This window comes from Myodes glareolus, chromosome 24 (assembly GCF_982192425.1).
Source record: "Myodes glareolus chromosome 24, mMyoGla1.1, whole genome shotgun sequence".
Classification (NCBI taxonomy): Eukaryota; Metazoa; Chordata; class Mammalia; order Rodentia; family Cricetidae; genus Myodes; species Myodes glareolus.
In genome coordinates, this window is record NC_142049.1 from 3,246,733 (window position 1) to 3,266,296 (window position 19,564).

Sequence of the window (19,564 nt, forward strand, 5' to 3'; positions counted from 1 at the left end):
AAAATAAAGAATGTTTAACACTGGGAATTCTGAAAAAGGGACAGCCTAGAGTAGTGACCGGCAAAGTCCCTGGAAAGGGCAGACAGCACTTTAAGGCACACGGTCTTCGCTACAATTACTCAAATCTACAATAGCGTGAACATAGCAATTTATGAGTAAATGGATCTCCGGGAAATACTGTTCCTAAAGAGTGGTTCAGGGCTGTTTGCTGAGCCCCAGACTAAGGTAAAGTGGACGGGATGAAAGGGACAGTAGAGGGTGTTCTCGGAGAGCGTGCTTAACACGTGGACGAGAGACCGGAGTCTCTTCCAACTGGTGTTCGCTAAGACAATCTGATATCACAGTACCTTATTTAACCAGACTACTCAGATTCTTGGAAGCAAGGGATGTGTTCTTCTGAATAGCCAGGCTAGGCAGGACCTTCTATCACTTTCTTCCCTGGCAGTTGGAAATACTTCTAGAACTCCACAATCTTCGGCCGTGCCTTAGGTACTGCACCACAGATAACAGAACTCTTCTTTGTTGGCTAAAGTGTTCTCAGCGCCTACAATCATCTTTCTCCAGATCCTGTGGCTGGAGGTGTAGAGTGGGCAACGCATTTCTTGGAAGAGAGTTTTGCATGACTTCTAGAAATGGGTGTGTCCTTTAAACTTCCCTCTTTCCGATGAAGGTGAAATCAAAAACTGCCAAGAAGCCGGGAGGTGCCTGTCAAGTGAAAAGTATAGCCCATCGAAACCTGACAGAGACCACCACTTATCAATATATCACTCTATTAGATAGAACACAAAATAGTGTATCTCTAAAAATCTCCTTGTTTTCTTAAACAAAAAATCACCATAGCTAACTCTAAACCTACCTCCACCCTGCAGACTTCCAAGTAGCGGCAGGGTTGGAATTCTGCTTTAAGCAGTCGTAGGCACAGCAGACTTGATCAGACTGATGAGTATGATTATATCCTAATTTATTTTAGTGTAAAGCCCATCAGGCTAGCCTTCTGTCCCATCATACCAAGTATAAGCAGGGACACAGCAGATTCCTGGAGGAGTTCTTCCCGAGAGCAGAGGTTCTGGGGGTAATGCTCTCCTAGGGATCTTTCAGCTGCTGGGGACCCCTGGGACGTCATACTGTGAGGGACTCAAAGGAAGCGTTTCCTGAGCTCCTGCAACGTGCCCTGTGCTTTCTGACCCTTATCAGATTTAATTCTTAAACCAAGGAGGGAAGATAAATATACCTCCCAGTTCACAGACTGGGTGGGTGGGGGAGCTCAGAGACTACAACTCGCAAACACCACAGCCTCAGATCTTCTTAGCCCAGAAAGAGCTGGAGGAGAGAGAGACAAACTCCCGATAAAGTCTGAGGAACACGGCCATAGAGTTCGTGGAGAATAGTCAAGTGTCCAGTTAACTGATGATGACAGAAGACCACCAGAGTTCGGGTGTTAGCTCTCGGCGCGAAGTTAACCCGAGAGGTGAGCCCCCAGGAGAAGGCAGCACGGTTACCTGCCCCCGACTTACTTCCTATAAACGCTCTCTCGGCCTCCAGATGAACACAGAATTAGCTGTGTCTAATCACAAGACTGTTACGCTGAGGTCAGGGCTCTCTTTATCTCAGCATTGAGCGCGGTAATTAGGACTCATAGCGTACTAGATAACAGTGATAGTCACACCAGAGGAGCAGGAGAGAGTGTCTGCTTTTCTGTTGGCAAGACAGGAAAAGCGAATCAAGCCGACGACCTGCCAGAGTAACGCCACATGTCTCCGGGGTGAGGTGGTACCGCACAGACAGCAGAAACACACCAGTTACAGTCTGTAGTGGGTAGAGCCTAAACCAGGGCAAGAACTTCCAGTGAACCACGGCGGTTAGTTCAGCAATCAGCACACAACCAAGACCCAACTCCAGCACCATGTTCTTCTATGTCAGGTCACGCTCTCAACCCCTGCACAGGGGCTTGTGATGATTTGGGTTCGAGATTTAGAGATTGCGATTTGCCACCCAGGAAGAGTTAACCAGAGGGAGCAGAGTTCTAGGACGAGTCCTGTGCCAGGTGTGGTGAAGAAGTGGGAGGGAGGACAATCAGAAGTCGGTTAGTCCAAGCTTCGTGGGGATGACGGTGGACAGGAGTGGGGTAGTAGGGCAGGAATGACTGCGGGTGAAATGTGAGCCCTAAATCAGATTCACTTTTGAGCCAGGTCTCTCCTCGGGTCTGTGGGCTTAGATCGCTAGATGCTCATTTAAACCTTTCTCATGGATTTCCTCTTACGTATAAAAACCTTCCTCTTCCTCAGAGCCCTATTCTGCCTTAGGAGAGATGGGGAAACTTACAGCAGAGATGATATTTGGGTTGGATCTTAAAGGATGGAACATTCCACCAGCTGAAGGAAAAAAAAATACTACAGGGGAAATTTTCAAGCAAGGAGAACGAGTCAGGTTGACTCGATCCTTGAGGAAGTTACGGTTAATAAGGTCAGTGCGATGAACTGTGGCTGCGGAGTCATTTTCCTAGGGGGGCAGAGTATTAGGCTTCTGTGAGCCTGTACTTAGGTTGCTTGTTGGTTTTTGAGGCAGGGTTTCACTGTGAAGCCTTGGTTGTCCTGGAACTCCATCTGCAGACCAGGCTGGCCTGGCACTCAGAGATCTGCCTGCCTCTGCCTCCCAAGTGCTGGGATTAAAGGCATGCACCACTATACCCAGTTCTAGTGACCTTTTAAAAAAATTCACCTTGTTTTCAGTGTTTCTGTTCATAGACACTTTACTTATTTAATATGGATATTATTGACTTATTAGCACAAAACTCAGGGTCAACAGCATAAGAAAAGTTTATTGGACATAATTCCTTTCTCAGTTAAACACACCCAGTCTTCTTTGCTTAGACACACATGACATAACACCTCAGCTTTGGAAGCACTCAAGAACCACTAACAGAAAGCATAAAAATCACTGATACACACACACACGCACAATATTGTACTAAATAGACCATGAAAGAAACATTTCTCTGTAGTGTGAGAGTTAAATAAGAAAGCAGGGTGTTGTCTTTTTCCACATGAGCAGGGAAAATGCATGTGAGCTAGCTCGAATTTTCCACGGTTCAGTACATGTAGTCTAGGACTGACTGGGAAGGTCATGTCTTAGTCCACTTGCATTGATCTAACGTAATACCTGTGACTGGATTAATTCACCAACAACACAAATATATGGCTCCCAGTTTTAAAGGCTTGGCAGTCCAAATTCAAGACATCAGCAGTTTGGGTATTGAGGGTCCTGTTCATGAGAGACAGCACTTTCAACGTAAAGGGTACTCAGTGAGCTCTCTCAAGCCTTTTCATAATGGCATGAATACCGTCCGTGACTGGTCTTGACCTACCCAGTCACTGGCTGAGGGCCCATCCCCTAAAACTAACATATCGCAGATTAGATTCCAATACACGAATTTCCAAGGAGCACAAACCATCAGGCATATGGTATAGATTGATCTGAGGGATTAAAAAATGTAGTGAGAAGACCAATTAGTGAATACAGAATCTAAAACTTATGAGTATGAGAATGAATATATCTTTAAAAATCTAGTCTTGAAGTATAAAGCCAGGTTTGGTGAAATTGACGGGGAGAGGAACTCATTCAGAGTATGAATAGAAGTATGCTTAAACTTGAAGTATGCTGGGGAAAGAATGGCAGTTTGGACTAGGACAGTGGCAAAATAAAGATAACACAGCATAGATTTCAGAGACTGCAACACCAGGCAGTGAACTGAATACAAGGGATACAGAAGAATACGGAAAACTCCACGGTGTCTAGCTTAAACAACACCTGACATTCCTAGCGTAAACAGCTCGGTGGGCTACGTCATGACTTTCACACGGGAAGAAAATCCCAGCTATCTTTCTGAGACAAGGCTATTATAACACATTCTATCCATTTCTGCCCCGACCACGTCAAAGACCAAGGGTCCACGTGCATTTGACACGTTTGAGGGGAACAGATGGCATCTGAGAAACCAAAGAGCCTTCTTCAGTAATTACATTGCCTTCTAGGAGATTGATTCTGGAAAGACCAGGTCAACCTTCCTGCAGAGGACTCAAAACCCATTAACGGAATTACCTCTCCCATTGACAAAGAAACACATAAGCTGTTGCCAGTCATTTGAGTTTTAGAAATGAAGGTCGTTCTGTTGAGGGAAACCACTGACATGTCCTTGAATGATCTGACTTAAGTCATATTTTAAAAACTGAATTAAGCAAAGGTTAGTATGAAGAACTAAGCAAAGTTAAGTGAAAGGCAGACAAATAACATCCATAAATACAGCTAAATAGTTCCCTTGGGAACAGAGACTTCTTGGATCAAACCCCCATCCCCAGATGAGACTCGATATTTTCTGAAGTACTATCTGTGTTCCAGTCTTGTCATAATCCCTTTGCGAGTGCTCCGTCTTCAACAGCAGCGTTTAACATTTGCTGTGATCGGGATCAACCTATCCAAAACTGCAAGTAGGTGCCCTGGATCCTCAGTCCCAGTAGTGCATGGCTACAAATCTCAAATGAATCTAGTGTAGAATATAGAAGGGCTGTTGGAAGCTGTTGGCGATGGCTGCTGGGCTGTGGTCCTGAGAAAGAGTGGCTCAGGAGTCTGGAGGTTTGGGGTACAGTTTAGCTCTGTCTCTAGAATATGAACCTGGGAAGGAAAACAGTTTCCTACTCTGGCTTTTATTTTCTCATCTATGTAAAGTCCATATTTGGCCTGTTTCGCTTATAATACCGTAAGACTTCAGGCAAAGATGAGGCTGACTTATGTAAGGGAGAGCTTCTGGAGAGACTCTTAAGGTGTCCAAACAGCATTAGACATGGGCGTATCTCACAGTCGAGTGACACCTTTGTCACCCGAATACAGTACAAGGCAATGTGCCAGCCATGGGCAGATCATAGAGAGTGCTTCCAAGGCACACGTGAACCAGGAAAGGGGCTCTTCGGGAGTCTGCTTCTCCTCACTGGCCACATTGGTGCAAATGCAGGTTGTCATTCAATGCATGGTAGGAGAGACTGAACCTAATTTCAAAGACGACGTCAGGTGATCAGGTAAATGGCCTGACGTTGTGGAACCCCAATTTCATGTAGACTGACTGCTGGAGTATATACATAGTTAACAAACTTTCCCACACAGGTGATTCTCCAGCCCTTCAGCGAGCAGTTGGAACGGCTCCTGTTTATTATAATATAATATAATATAATATAATTTGTATTCAATAAAATTCACCCATCTTAAGAGTTCAGATTCCTGCTGACATCCAGTTATGCCAGTACCATTTGTTGAATATGCTTTCTTTTTTCCATTTTACTTTTATTTTTAGCTTCTTTGTCAAAAATCAGGTGTTCATAGGTGTATGGATTGACATCTGGGGCTTCAGTTATATTCCATTGGTCCTCCTGTCTGTTCTTATGCCAATACCAGGCTGTTTTCATTACTGTAGTTCTATAGTAGAGTTTGAAGTCAGGGAGGGTGATGCCTCCAGAAGTTCCTTTATTGTACAGGATTTCTTTGGTTATTCTGGTTTTTTTGTTTTTCCATATGAAGTTGAGTACTGTTCTTTCGAGGTCTGTGAAAAATTTTGCTGGGATTTTGATGGGCCTTGCATTGAATCTGTAGATCGCTTTTGGTAAGATTGCCATTTTTACTATGTTAATTCTACCTACCCAAGAGTATGGAAGATCTTTCCATTTTCTGGTACCTTCTTCAATTTCTTTCTTCAAAGACTTAAAGTTCTTTCACACAGGTCTTTCACTTGTTTGGTTAGAGTTACCCCAAGATATTTTATGTTATTTGTGGCTATTGTAAAGGGTGATGCTTCTCTGATTTCTTTCTCAGACTGTTTATCATCTGTATAAAGTTTTTTTATACAAGATAAAGTTTTAAAAACTTCATCTTGTATCCTGCTACATTATTGAAAGTGTTTATGAGTTGTAGAAGTTCCCTGGTAGAATTTTTGGGGTCACTTATGTAAACTATCATATCATCAGAAAATAGTGAGAATTTGACTTCTTTTCCAATTTGTATCCCCTTGATCTTCCTTTGTTGTCTTATTGCTCTAGTCAGAATTTCAAAAAGAAAGCATATTCAATAAATGGTGCTGGATAACTGGGTATCAACATGTAGAAGAATGAAAATAGATCTGTTCTATCACTATGCACAAAACTCAAGTCCAAGTGGATCAAAGACCTTAACATAAAACCAACCACACTAACCTCATGGAAAGTGGGAAGTACACTTGAATACATTAGCACAGGGAACCACTTCCTAAATATAACCCCAGGAGCACAGACACTGAAAGAAACAATTAGTAAATGGGACCTCCTGAAACTGAGAAGCTTCTGTAAAGCAAAGGACACGGTCAATAAGACAAAATGACAGCCTACAGAATGGGAAAAGATCTTCACCAACCCCACACCAGACAGAGGACTCTCCAAAATATACAAAGAACTCAAGAAATTTGACATCAAAAGAACAAATAATCTAATAGAAAAATGGGGTATAGATCTAAACAGAGAACTCTCAACAAATGAGTCTCAAGTGGCTAAAAGACACTTAAGGAAATGTTCAAATGTTTAAAGAAAGATAAGGATCTGCTATCAGAGAAATGCAGATCAAAATAACTTTGAGATTCCACCTTACAACTGTCAGAATGGCCAGAATAAAAAACACTGAGGGCAGCTTATGCTGGAGAGGATGTGGGGTAAGGGGAACACTCCTCCATTGCTGGTGGTAGTGAGCACTGTACAGCCACTTTGGAAGTCAGCATGGCGATTTCTCAGATAATTAGGAAACTATCTACGTCAGGACCCAGCAATACCACTTTTGGGTATATATGCAAAGGAAGTTCATTCATACCACAAGGACATGCATTCAACTATATTCATAGAAGCATTATTTGTCATAGCCAGAACCTGGAAACAACCTAGATGCCCCTCAACAGAAGAACAGATAAAAAAAAATGTGGTACATTTATACAATGGAGTACTACTCAGCGGTAAAATATATATCTTGAAATCTGCAGGCAAATGGATGGATCTAGAAAAAACATATTGAGTGAGGTAACCCAGACCCAGAAAGACAAATATAATATGTACACTCATAAGTTATTTTTAGACATAGAGCAAAAAAAATCAGCCTACAATCCACAGCCCCAGAAAACTTAGACAACAAAGAGGATCCTAAGAGAGACATACACAGATTGAAATAGGAAGGAGAAAAAGACAAGTTATCCAGAGTAAACTGGGAACATGGGGATCATAAGAGAGGGTAAAAGAGGAGAGGAGAGGGAGGAAGGGAGGGGAGGGGAGAAAATGTATAGCACAATAAAAACAATAAAAAAGTTTTCAGATTCCTTTCTCTATTTTGTCATATTACTGAATGATACAAGATTTTTTGGGGCTAGAGAGACAGCTCAGTGGTTAAGAGAGTTGTTACTCTGACTGAAGACCTGGGTTTGATTCTCGGTATCCACACAGATACTCACAATCATTTTTAACTATCATGGGAGCCAACATCTTCTCCTGACTTCTGTAGGTACCAGAACACACATGATGCACATGCATACACAACGGCAAAACAGACATGTGGAAAAGCACTCATTCATATAAAATCATCCCTAAGAAGTGTTCTTGCATGCTTTGTAAAGAGTCTATCATTAGAATTAACATAAACTGTATGCACAGGTGTGTGTGTGTGTGTGTGTGTGTGTGTGTGTGTGTGTTTAAAGGGGACTATTTTTTGTTTCAATCTTGGCTTGCCTTTTTGTCTTCTAATTAATATTTTATTTTTAATTGACAATAAATGCATATATTCATTTTGCTCTTGATATCAATTGAAAAAAATTTCTTTGACTTTGAGGGATGTGTGACATGTCATGGGACTTCTTAACCTCCATGACTTTATGACTCAGTTCTCCTAAGTTAGTCCTGTGTTACTACACACCTCATCCATCCTATCAGTCCATTTTTCTGAAGAATCCATACTGATGCAAACACTAGCTATTTGAAATTTTCAATCGATTTTTATGAGGAAAATGAGTCAATACACTGGATACTTTCTCCCATTAAGCAACATAGCTAAGAAGCAATATAGGTATGTACCTATTTCTGTCTGTATGTGCAAAGACAGAATCAATAAAGGGAGCGACACAGAAGGACAGAATACTTGCCAGTACTAAAGATCATACATAATGGCCGCCTTGGTTAGGGTTTCTATTGCCGTGAAGAGACACCAAGACCACAGTAACTCTTACAAAGAAAAAATGTTTAATTGGGGTGGCCTGCTTCCAGTTCAGAGGCTTAGCCCATTATCATGGCAGGAAGGCAGGCAACATGCAGTTAGACAAGGTGCTGGAGGGGTTCCAGATAGTTCTATATCTTGAACAGGCAACAGGAAGTAGTCTGCCTCACTAGGAGGATCTTGAGCATATATAAGACTTTAAAGCCCGCCTCCACAGTGACACACTTCCTCCAACAAGACCATACTTACTCCAATAAGGCCACTCCTTCTAATCGCGTCATTCCCTTTGGGGGCCATTTTCTTTCAAACCACCACAACAGCCAATAAAAGAGTACCCCAACAGTTAGAAGGCATTGGTGTTCCTGTACATTGGCCAAGTAGACTGAGTTCAGCGTGTTTCAGGAAACACTTCTTAAGAAAGAAGCCAAGCTCCACGCCTCCACCAAACATCGATCAGCTATCGGGCCCCATGACCTTGCCAATTCGAGAAGAAGCTCCTTTTACCTTTTATTCAGGTAAGACCATTTCATTCTCTGGTCGTTTCTTTGGAGAACTCAATTTCATACAACTTAAATATGGGGAAGATATTACCGAAATTTAACAGTACCCTAAGGGAGCATACAAAGCAGTACAGAAATAATGCAGGCATTATTTTTTAATTTAGTTTTAGGGTAAGATTAAGCATAAGACACGAATAGATTTTCAATTACGGTATTGCGTATTTACTATCTAAGATATGTAAATTAGTCAAGGGAATTAGGTGCAAACCTTAATTATGACATTGAACAGAATTTAAACAAATTTATAGTAACATTCGACTGTGCAATAAAAAAATCAGTTTTCCAAGATTTGAAATAAAACATGAAATAAAGCATAAGTAGACAACATTCTTCTACAAGTATAAAGATAAGCCCCTTAGAAATATACCTGATAAAATGCTCATGTCAGGAACATGATCACCAAGACAAGTTTCAGAGACTGTCTAGGCTGACAAAATTGTCTGCATGCTTTAAAGGAGGTGTGCGACCATTAGAGACTTCACCAATACAACTGAGTATCTGTAATGCTAAATGTGTAAAAAAGAAACTTGATTTAAACTTCTACTTACTATTTATCTAGTCTCAAATCTGGTTTGCCAGGCTCAATAAACAACTTGTTATTCTAATATGAAACATCTTGTGATGGTTAAGAAGGAGAAACCAGAAAACACATATTAGAAATATAGAAATAAATTCTAAAAATCAAAAACAACCAAACAAAAAACCAAAGGGTCTCATGAGATGGCTCAGTTAATAAAGGAACTTGCTACCAAGACTGATGAGTTGAGTTTGATACTGAGACCCACACAGCAGGAAATAATCAATTTCCTGTACATTGTCCTATGACCTTTGCAGGCATGTACCTAAGGAGAGAATGGGCTTCAAGAATTGTGGAAGACAGAATAGAGACCCAACTATTCTACCTTGAGAGTGGAGACAAGGATACTCCAAAACGAAAGAATGGAAGAAAGCCTAAAACATAAGCCCACGGAGCAACAGAAATGCATGGCATCTTTGGAAGCGACAAGTTCCTTCATGCACTACAGGGAAGAACGTTGGCAGACATTATACCCACGAAGTAACCATAAAGTAAGGTCACCGAGTGCCACATCAAGAAATGTGAACTTAGCACCTTCATGACTTGGTTTTAAAGAATGAATGAAGCTGCTCACAAAAGAGACGGGGAGTAATACCAAAAAACAGGAAGTAGAGAAATGGAATGAAGAATGAAAACGTGACTTATTTTAAACATAGCTCAAAAACAAAATTAACAGTATTGCTCAAAAATATATACTTATGATAAAATAAATAAATAGATATTTATTTTTATATAAATAAATATATATAATAAATTGGCTATAAATAAAGCCAAGCAGGTGAAGCCGAGCAAGTGACCACAGAAGCCATGGTAACTGAGGGCAGAAGAGACACAGTTTCCTGCTAGCGACAGGTAGGGGGTCTTTCCTTTCCTGCATAGTATATTTTATACACTCTTTGTCTGTATATTATATTTCATGATAAGAAGTCGAGGACATAACTGAAAATATCATGGAGGTTGGAAGACATTGGGAATAGTGAAAAATGAAGAGAGCTCACGACAGTATTGGACAAGGGGGCGTCACTTCAGTAAAGGGAGGGCTAGAGGATTATTTAGGAATTAGGTCCTAGTAACCCATCAGAAAAGGAATATGAGGGAAAAAGGTACTGAAAGTGACTGGGAGCTTGGAACACTAAAACTATAAATGGGAAAAACATTAAAAGGAGCAGACTTGGCATTTTAGAAGAAATTAATATCTGATCCACACACCACAAAATGTCGGTAAAACAGCTTAGGTGATGAGAACATTTGCCACCAAGACTGAATTCCATCCCCAGAAACCACATGGTAGAAGGAACAAACCAACTCCAAGTTGTCTTCCAACCATGTGCACAACCCTCTACACATACATACACACACACGGTAACATAATAAACAAACAAACAAAAACTACAGTGTATATACTGGTGGCGTTTTAGCACACTTCTAAAGGTGTGAAGCCATCACCTTTATTAAATTCCACAATATCTTTCCTCAAGATAGATCTAGCTCCCACGTAAAGAGTCAAGCTGTGGGGACATAGTGGCCTTCAAAGAGCAGAAGTACTGTCCAGGATGGCTGGAACTATGTACTGTGTGTGATGGTACCTGGAACACTGTAGGCACCATTGGCCAGCGACAGGCATATGAATGAAACCTGTATGGAATAATAGTCTCTCATAACAAAGAGTTGTCACTTGGCTCCCCCAGACATTAGTGGAGCCCATTTCTCCTCAGAGAAATGGAAAAGGCTGAGAACCTATTATTTCTGCAAGTGCAACAACCAAAATGAAATTTATGATCTCTTAACCAGAACCAGGCCCGTGCTCAAAAAATGTGTGGTTAAAAATAGCTTAGAGAACAGCAGATTTAAATTAGCTCGCATTGAAAAGGGAGTATTAATAGAAACTTAAGATATTTATAGCACTGGATCTCAGTCAGCTATGGAGGCTGGTGGCCTGAAGCCTGCAGGGCTTTGCCTCCACGGCATTGGGTGCCTATGCTGTACACATTGGAGTTGCAGCTTCAAAGATGTAGGGAGGGCAAAGGCTGTACCCATTGGTACAAACCTGGGCCCCATATGAGCCAGCAGAAAGAGGACTCACAGGGCTATGTCCTACAGTTCAGCTTAAGAATAAATGTTAGGGAGCTCTCTACATAAGACATGTGCAGTCTAAATCTTTCTCTCTCCAATTACTTTTGCATGGAATTCTACCATTGATCATTGCTTCAACTTTATCATGGAATACTAAAATTGATAATTTACTTCCAATGTTTATTATAAGTGATACTCTATGAAGCATGTACAATGGTAGGAGACTGTTCTCAGATAAAAAGGGCTTCATTCTTGTTGGGGAAATAAAACCCTGAACACAAGTAAAGAAAATAATCACTTATCTATTAACAACCAAAAGTAGTTTGGGATCTAATTTGGTGCTAAAGAATTGTCTACACTTGGGCTTTTTCATGTACCTAAGCCTGTTTCTCCAATTATAACACGGTAATCTTAGGAGGGCAATTGTGAGAGTCAGGTAATGGAAACAAAGGGGTGTTTTTATTTCTTTGCCTATATGGAGACTATTAACTTTCCAATATGGTCCTGTTATAGAAGAAGGAAAAAATCTATTTAATATAGGAACCCTTCAACAAAGTGGGCAGCACTTGAACTAGGCTTCAACTACGTGCTTAGGGCAGTAAACCTATTACATCACCGAGTGACTGCGTTATGCCAGGCCCTGGGCCAGCCATGATGCACTAGCATATTGCCTAATGAGCTGCTTCAACACCACCTTCCTATGTTTGCTGATTCTTCCCATAAATACCTAAGATGCAGTATGTTTGCCAGAAGAGCTAGACCCTCAAGCCTGTGCCCATGTGCCTCATGGAGGACAGTCACTTAGGAGGGAGCTGCCCCCTCAATAGGAGTCAACTAGCAGCTCAATCAGGTTGGGTCAGGCAGAGGCCAGAGGTCTACAATGGATGGTATATAGAGAGGAGGCGTGGGAGAGATCTCTCGGCGATTTTATCAAAAGATTAATGCTGTCCAATACGGGATTTATTGAAAGAAAAGTCCAGCTTGAATGCCTTGCTGCAATGATTGAGACTCGAGATTTCCCCATCAGCTTTAGACCTGGAAACAATTTGGGGAAGAGGGAATTGTATCATAAAGCACAACGTCATACAAGATGCTCTGAGCTGAGGCCAAAGCATGATGGATGTCTGTTGGTGTTTATAGAAAACCCTAGGTCAGCCTGACCTAGGAGAAACCACCACCACCACCACCACCACCACCACCACCACCAGCAGCAGCAGCAGCAGCAGCAGCAGCAGCAGCAGCAGCAGCAGCAGCAGCAGCAGCAGCAGCAGCAGCAAACCCCAAAAGGATGCACCATTTCCACATAGCTCTTCAACAGGAGGGCACTGATGGGGAAGCAGGAGAGGGGTTTTTGAGATTGATGCTTGGCAGTATCAATGGACACCAGCAACTACAATATTTAATTTAATAATCTCACTCTCTATTCGCTCATCTCATTTTCATAGTTACATCACTAGCTACCATTATCCCACTTGAATAGCAGATTTTATAAAGTTATCAGAAGTCACAGTCGTGACTTCTTTATCCTTCTTACAAGGTCTTTGCTGACTAAGATCCATCTCTGACCAATGGAGCCCTGCCTCAGACAGACCACACGTCTCTCAGAGATTACTGCAACTTTCTGGCCTGAAATCCCTAGTCCCAAAAAGAACAGAAGGAGGAGTTGGAAACAACAAATGGTTTCACTGATAAATGGCATTATGTTAATTTTCGATCCAAGTACCATTTTTGGGTTTAGTCTGTAATCTATCGTTTATTGCATGATCCTCGACCCCTTGCAAATTCTTTGGAGTAAAGGTCATGGAAAAGTAGTATATGCCCTGTTTATTCTAAAAGGTTGTGCTAAGAATCAGGTAAATATACTTTAATATACAGGTTTTAGAATTATTGTGAAATTTTATTTCACCCTTTCCCCTTTCAAATTCTTCAAATGGTTTGGGTAAATGCAGATGTGAGGTAGATGGTGTTACCTACAATAATAAAGCACATGACTCACTGAATCAGAATCCTGGGCTGTTGTAAATATTAACGGCCAGGTCTGCTTTACATTTTCGTCACAAGTCAAGAGCCTCATGTGATGCTGACCAGATTCAGATGTCAAGTGAACGGTCCCTTTACTTCCCTTCCTGGCTTGGTGCTCTTGTGAGTGACTGAAATAGACAAGGCTTGACACTCCTGTCGGGAGACAGAGGCACAATCCTGCTAGAGACAGAATGCAGGATTCGATGGCATTCCCTTATCTGGGGATCGCTGGGGATGATGAGACCTACAACCATCCAGCGATGCAGTTTCCCCACGCCCCAAATAGGCTGATTCATTTTGCTCAGGGTACGTCATGGAGCCCTGCCAAATGCAAGCCGCGGAACATGTGCCAGGCTTTTCTGGGAGCCAGATCATTACTGCCATAGTCATTACAGCAAACAACAACAAAAGCCTCTAGGTGCAAATTATCACACATAATAAACTTAATTTAAGAAACACTGAAGAGATCTTTAGTTGCATTTTAATTTACGCGGCACCATTTATCGCACAAGTGCCCTGGGGCCACGCAAAGTGAAAACAGGACATGGTGTAGAAGAGCTTACCGTTCTAAACCCACCTACCTGCTGCCCTGCCCCCCAAAGTGACAAGGAAAATGCTGAAGACCGTAAAGAACTATGGTCCACCATACTGTGAAGTTCCAAATCCTGTTTCTACCTGGATCAGTAGTTATGGTTTAGATCTGAAATATCTCCCAAAGTTCATGTGTTAAAGGCTGGTCCAGTGTAGCAGCGTTAAAAAAAAAAAAATAGTGCCCTTTGGGAGGTGAATAGATCCTAAGGGTTTTCAGAGCTTAACAGGCTGCTGAGAGGCAGTAGAGACTTCAGGAGGTGGGACCTTGTTGGAGGAGGCAGGTCACTAAGGATGTGCACCTGAAGGGTGGCATTTTCCCTCCACTCTTTCTTCTCTCCCCTTAGCTTCCTGGCCACCAGGATGAGCAGCTCTGCTGGACCACACACATTGTAATGTCCTGTCTCACCACAAGGTCCAGAGTCAACAGTGATCATGGACTAAAAAATCTCTGAAACTGTGAGCCAGAACAAATCCTTTGATTTCATCTCTGGCATGTTCTGATTCATTTAGTTTCAAGGTCTAAGTAGATGGAGTCCCATATAATTCATCTGCAGGACTGAGCTGGGAGGGCGCTGTTAAAAAGGACCATTCAGGATTAGGCTGGCATCATGTGAGGCACTGGACGCAGGGGTCACACGTAAAGCAGGCTTAGTCACTAGTACCACAACAATCCAGGCCAGGCGTTCGCCCCAAAGGCCCAAAAAGTGTTCTGATGGTGACAGATGGTGCGGGAGAATTGTCTGTATTCTGTCAATCATGTTTTAAACAAAACGCTGATTGGCCAGGCAGGAAGTATAGGCAGGAAAGCCAGACAAGAAGTAGAAATGATGCAATGAGAACAGGGGAATTCTGGGAAGGAGGAAGTTGATTCCTCCTACTCCTGCCCAGATCACTGAAGCATCAGGATGTGACTTGCCAGCTGAAAAAGGTACAGAGCCATATGACTAAAATAGATCAGAATAATGGGTTAATATAAGTTACAAGAACTAATAAGAAGCCTGACCTAATGGGCCAATCAGCTTTATAACTTATAGAGATTTCTGTGTGATTTTCTTTGGGACTTGCCGGCTGTGGGGAACTGGGCAGGAGAGAAAACACAAACAAGCAGGCCCCGATCATGTTACAGACAGAAAGATGGCAGATGAGGATAACCATCAGCATCTGAGACCCTCCGTGATGTGTGCGTCCTATTCTACGTTCTCCTGCGTGGGTTTTAACACTCATGGCCCATAGGAAGTGAGGACGATTACCTTTATTTTACAGATGAACTAATTTGGTTGATAAAGTGGGTAAACATTTTGCCTAAAGTGAGTCACACAGAGCTATAAATGTCACTTGGATCTCAGGTTAGCTAGGTGGCCTTGGGCAAATCCCTCAGTTTTCCTGGGCTACGAATTTCTAATCCTAAAGCAAAGATAAACAAAGCTTCTCTCTTCACTCAAATAATGTTGTCAGGGGCAACATGATATACAGAAAATTAAAATACCAAGTGCCTATTAAAATACTGTGCCTTGTTCCAGCTTCACTGCAGTTGCTGGTAAGTAGAGACCACACAATATCTTTTCTAATTCCTATATTGTGTATAGTGATGAAAAAATTATTTAGCCATCTTTGACCCATTAACGGACTGCTCACTTCTGTACCAGGTGACATGTGTGAGCTTGTATGCCAATGGTGAAGCCTTAGACAGGAAGTAATCCACGAAAGGCGTGGTGGTTAAATGAGCATTTATGAGGCATACGGTCATGCCGTGGGGGTTGAGTGCAGACAGGCCCGAGACAGTAGACTGATGAGCGGCAGAGAGACCATGTTGGCAGGGGTGCAGACACGGAGAGATTAACGGATCCAGATGTCTGTTGCCATAGCTAAGAAACAAGAGAAAGGAGACCCCATGAAGGTAAGGCAGTAAGGAAAGCAGAGAGAGAGAGAGAGAGAGAGAGAGAGAGAGAGAGAGAGAGAGAGAGAGAGAGAGACACAGAGAGAGACACAGAGAGAGACACAGAGAGAGACAGAGAGAGAGAGGGCTCTTTGTGCTTCAGCAGTTTGTGCAGACACAGGCGGGGTAGGGTGCAAACTCTGGAAGGTTGGCTCCTACACACCATGGACCTCGAGCGGCGTTCTTGTTTCGAAGGAGTGTCTTTTGACCAACTCTGAATGCCCCAGATCCAGGGCTGCCACTCAAAGGGAGGGAACTGGCACAACAGCTAATCTGTCTCAGCTGCGTGCTTCTCCCTGCTCCAGGAATAATGGGAGGCAACACTGGAAAAGGGAGCATCTGGCGGCAGCGAGGATCCATTCCTCCCTGGGCTGGGGCCGCTGGCTCATTCTTGGAAATCATAAACAATCAAGAATGGAGAATCGTTCTTTTCATCCCTTCTCACAGCATTATCCCAGCGACCCCGTCCCCTAACAATGGCCTGGTTTGTGTTATGCCTTTCCTCCATCCCTCTCCTCTCTGCCCTGCACAACGGAGATGCTGTGCGCCAGGGGCCACAGAAGCTCTCATCCCTTGTAGCTTCTGACAGTCTCCACGGGTCAGGAGGCTCCTTCCAAAGGGGCTGTAGGCACGTAAGACGGGGAAAGGTCTAGTATTAACTAATAGGATGGGAAGGACTATTTTTCCTCTCCAACCAGCAACAGATTTTAATGACTCCCAGGGAGGAAAGTGAAATTGAAAAAGATACTCTTATATGTTGCTCAAAGCTATTGGTTAGCACAATGTGCTTGGAAAACAGGCTGGAGTTATTTCAAGAGCCTTAAAGATTTTCTCTTCTCCTTTTATTCAATAATGCTATTTCCAACAACTGATTTTAAGGAGATGATTCAACAGAAAGAAAACGACATAAACATAAAAATCCTTATTGTAACACATTTAGGAAGAAAACAGTATGTTTTTTCCCCCTTCTGGGTACCCTCCTCTCACTGACCCCCAGGCTTTAGAACGTTTGGGGGCAGAAGAATTGGCTCAGTCAGTAAAGTGCTTGTCCTATGCGCATAAAAACCTGAGCTCAGATTCCTGGCACCCATACAAAAAGTTAGATGTGGTATAACCCATAAAAAGAAGGCCCCTCGAGGTGACTGGTCAATCAGATTAGCTGAACTGATAAAAACCCAGGTTCAGCAAGAGACTTTTGTCTCAGAAAGAAAAGAACTGCTGGAGAGTGATCAGGAAGATACCTAATATTGACTTCTGGCCTCCACATATATCCAAACAAACACACACAAATGCTACAAACCTCTCTCTCTCTCTCTCTCTTTCTCTCTCTCTCTCTCTCTCTCTCTCTCACACACACACACACACACACACAATATTGATCTCTTAAAAGAATCAGATAGAACAAAAATTACAAACTTTTGCCCAATCTAAAGAAGACATCCTATAAATCTAAATTACTTGTATGTTTCGCTGCACTTAGGAAAGACCTATGTTAGCGATTTTATATTAATTTGTCAAGAAGCATTACTAAAACACATGTTCAGTGAACTCACCCATTCAGTACTCCACTGAATTCTAGGCACTATGCTGTGGATAAAACAGCAACCAATGGGCTGGAGAGATGGCTCAGTGGTTAAGAGCTTTGCCTGCTTTTCCAAAGGTCCTGAGTTCAATCCCCAGCAACCACATGGTGGCTTACAGCCATCTGTAATGAGTCTTGGTACCCTCTTCTGGCCTGCACTGTATACCTAATAAATAAATAAATAAATATTTAAAAAAAAATAGCAACCAATACAGAGAAGGTCTGCACTCTCACAGAGATACCACGTAGAAACAAGCGATATAAGAAAGCATGGTCTTTGTTGTAATAAAGAGGGAAATGGTGCTCTATGCAGGAGCTAGAAAGGCCAGAAGAAGATAAGATGTTGATCCTAAGGATAACGTAAAAGAAGAATCCAGCTGCGGCTGGATTTGTGGTCTGGTCAGACCATTCTGCAATGAGAAAAGCTGAAGAGCAAGACTAGGATTACTAAAACCGACCGGGAGACAGCTGCGATCTCAGCTACCCACGGTGGCGTAGACCGCAATACCTTGTCTGCATTACTTGCTGTTTTACCTGCGACCCAGCGCCTAGAATGTAGGCGCCGAATGAATAACTGAGCCCATTTAACGTAGGTCTTTCCTATGTGCCACGAGGAGAGAGGGGATGACAGCCACAGTCGGGTCCCCAGCGGTGACTGCACTGTGGAGGATCGCAAGCAAAGGACAACCTGGAGGCTTTCCAGCGGAAATAAGCTGTGCTTCCCGTACAGGGGAGAAGATACAACCAGCATATGGGGAGGTAGCCCTGAAAATGGCACACGACCACCTCTGTATCAGGATTTACTAATCTTAGCAGAGTGCTAAGTAGAGTACGAGGGGAAGCGAGAAGAGAAGAGTTTTCCCTTTTCCCCTTGGCCAGGATGCTTTCCCATATTCCCCCCATTCTTAGCTGATAGAACCAACCCTCATCGATGAGCCACCAAGCCTTCTGCCTTCCTGTTTCTGCTGCCATCACCCTCTCAGATTGCAAATTTCTTAGAGGTAGGAACCATGTCTGGCATCTTCCTACTGCTAATCCATAGCAGCGTAACGAGCTCAGCTGTGTGTTTACTAAGTATCTGGTGAGTGGATGCCTGTATTAAGGCGAAACACAGACTATATAACTTTTAAACGTAGTCCTCATTTTGCAAATATTATTCCAGAAAAGGGAGATTATATGTATGTTTTAATAAAAACCCAGATTTGGACAACTTTTGAGAATGACTTCACGAGCACATGAAAGAAAAAAGAGCAACATTTAAATATTTTAATTTTATTATTTTGTGTGTGTGTGTTCATGATTGTGTGTATGTAACATACAAGTGGGTCCTGGGATGTATGGAGACTAAAGGGCAAATTTGGGGGTCAGTTCTCTCCTTCCATCATGGGTTCCAGCACTGAACTAGGTTGCCAGGCTTGTGTGGCAAGCGCCGTTATATCTAAGCCATCTTGCCAGGCTAAAAGCTGTATTCTTAAGAATGTGACATCATTTCTGCATGTTGCCAGTCTTTTGTCGTGAGCATGCACTAGTAGAAGTGACATTCTCGGCAGCCAGCTCTGCTTGCACAGGAGACGCTGCCTTTGGTAACAGCTTTCACATAGGTTTTATTCCAAGACTGAGGACTAACTAGGGTTTGTTCATGGGGATAGTCCAACAGATAGGTCTGGTCCCTACTCACCAGTGAGATGATAATTTCAGACAGCACTAAACTAGGATTGGATCAATGATAAATTTAAATATCAGAAAATGATAAGATTAAATGTTTGTATTTCACTCAGAAGATTAAGTACGTCAGAGGAGAGAAGCAAATAAAAAAGGAATGTCAGAGAAGCATAACAGAAAAACGAAGGGGTTGGACAGAAAGCAAAGTCCTTCAGGAGGACAGGAAAGGCAGCAGACACTGCCCAACACAACAGCCTTCCACCTTGGTAGTGGAAAAGAAACCATGTAAAAGCAAAATGACA

At 42.5% G+C, this 19,564-nt stretch overlaps 1 protein-coding gene across 2 annotated transcripts in view; it reads right to left on the reverse strand.

The window, feature by feature from the left end:
• Positions 1–19,564, reverse strand: part of Gab2 (GRB2 associated binding protein 2) — a 143,298-nt gene that overhangs the window by 53,059 nt on the left and 70,675 nt on the right. The window contains exon 1 of one of the 2 annotated variants that reach the window (XM_087901403.1): positions 348–667. The exons of the other annotated variant lie outside the window; for it this stretch is intronic. The gene's annotated coding sequence lies outside the window, so the exon portion shown is untranslated. Of the gene's footprint in view, positions 1–347; positions 668–19,564 lie in introns of those variants that run through there. 2 annotated transcript variants of the gene reach the window in all.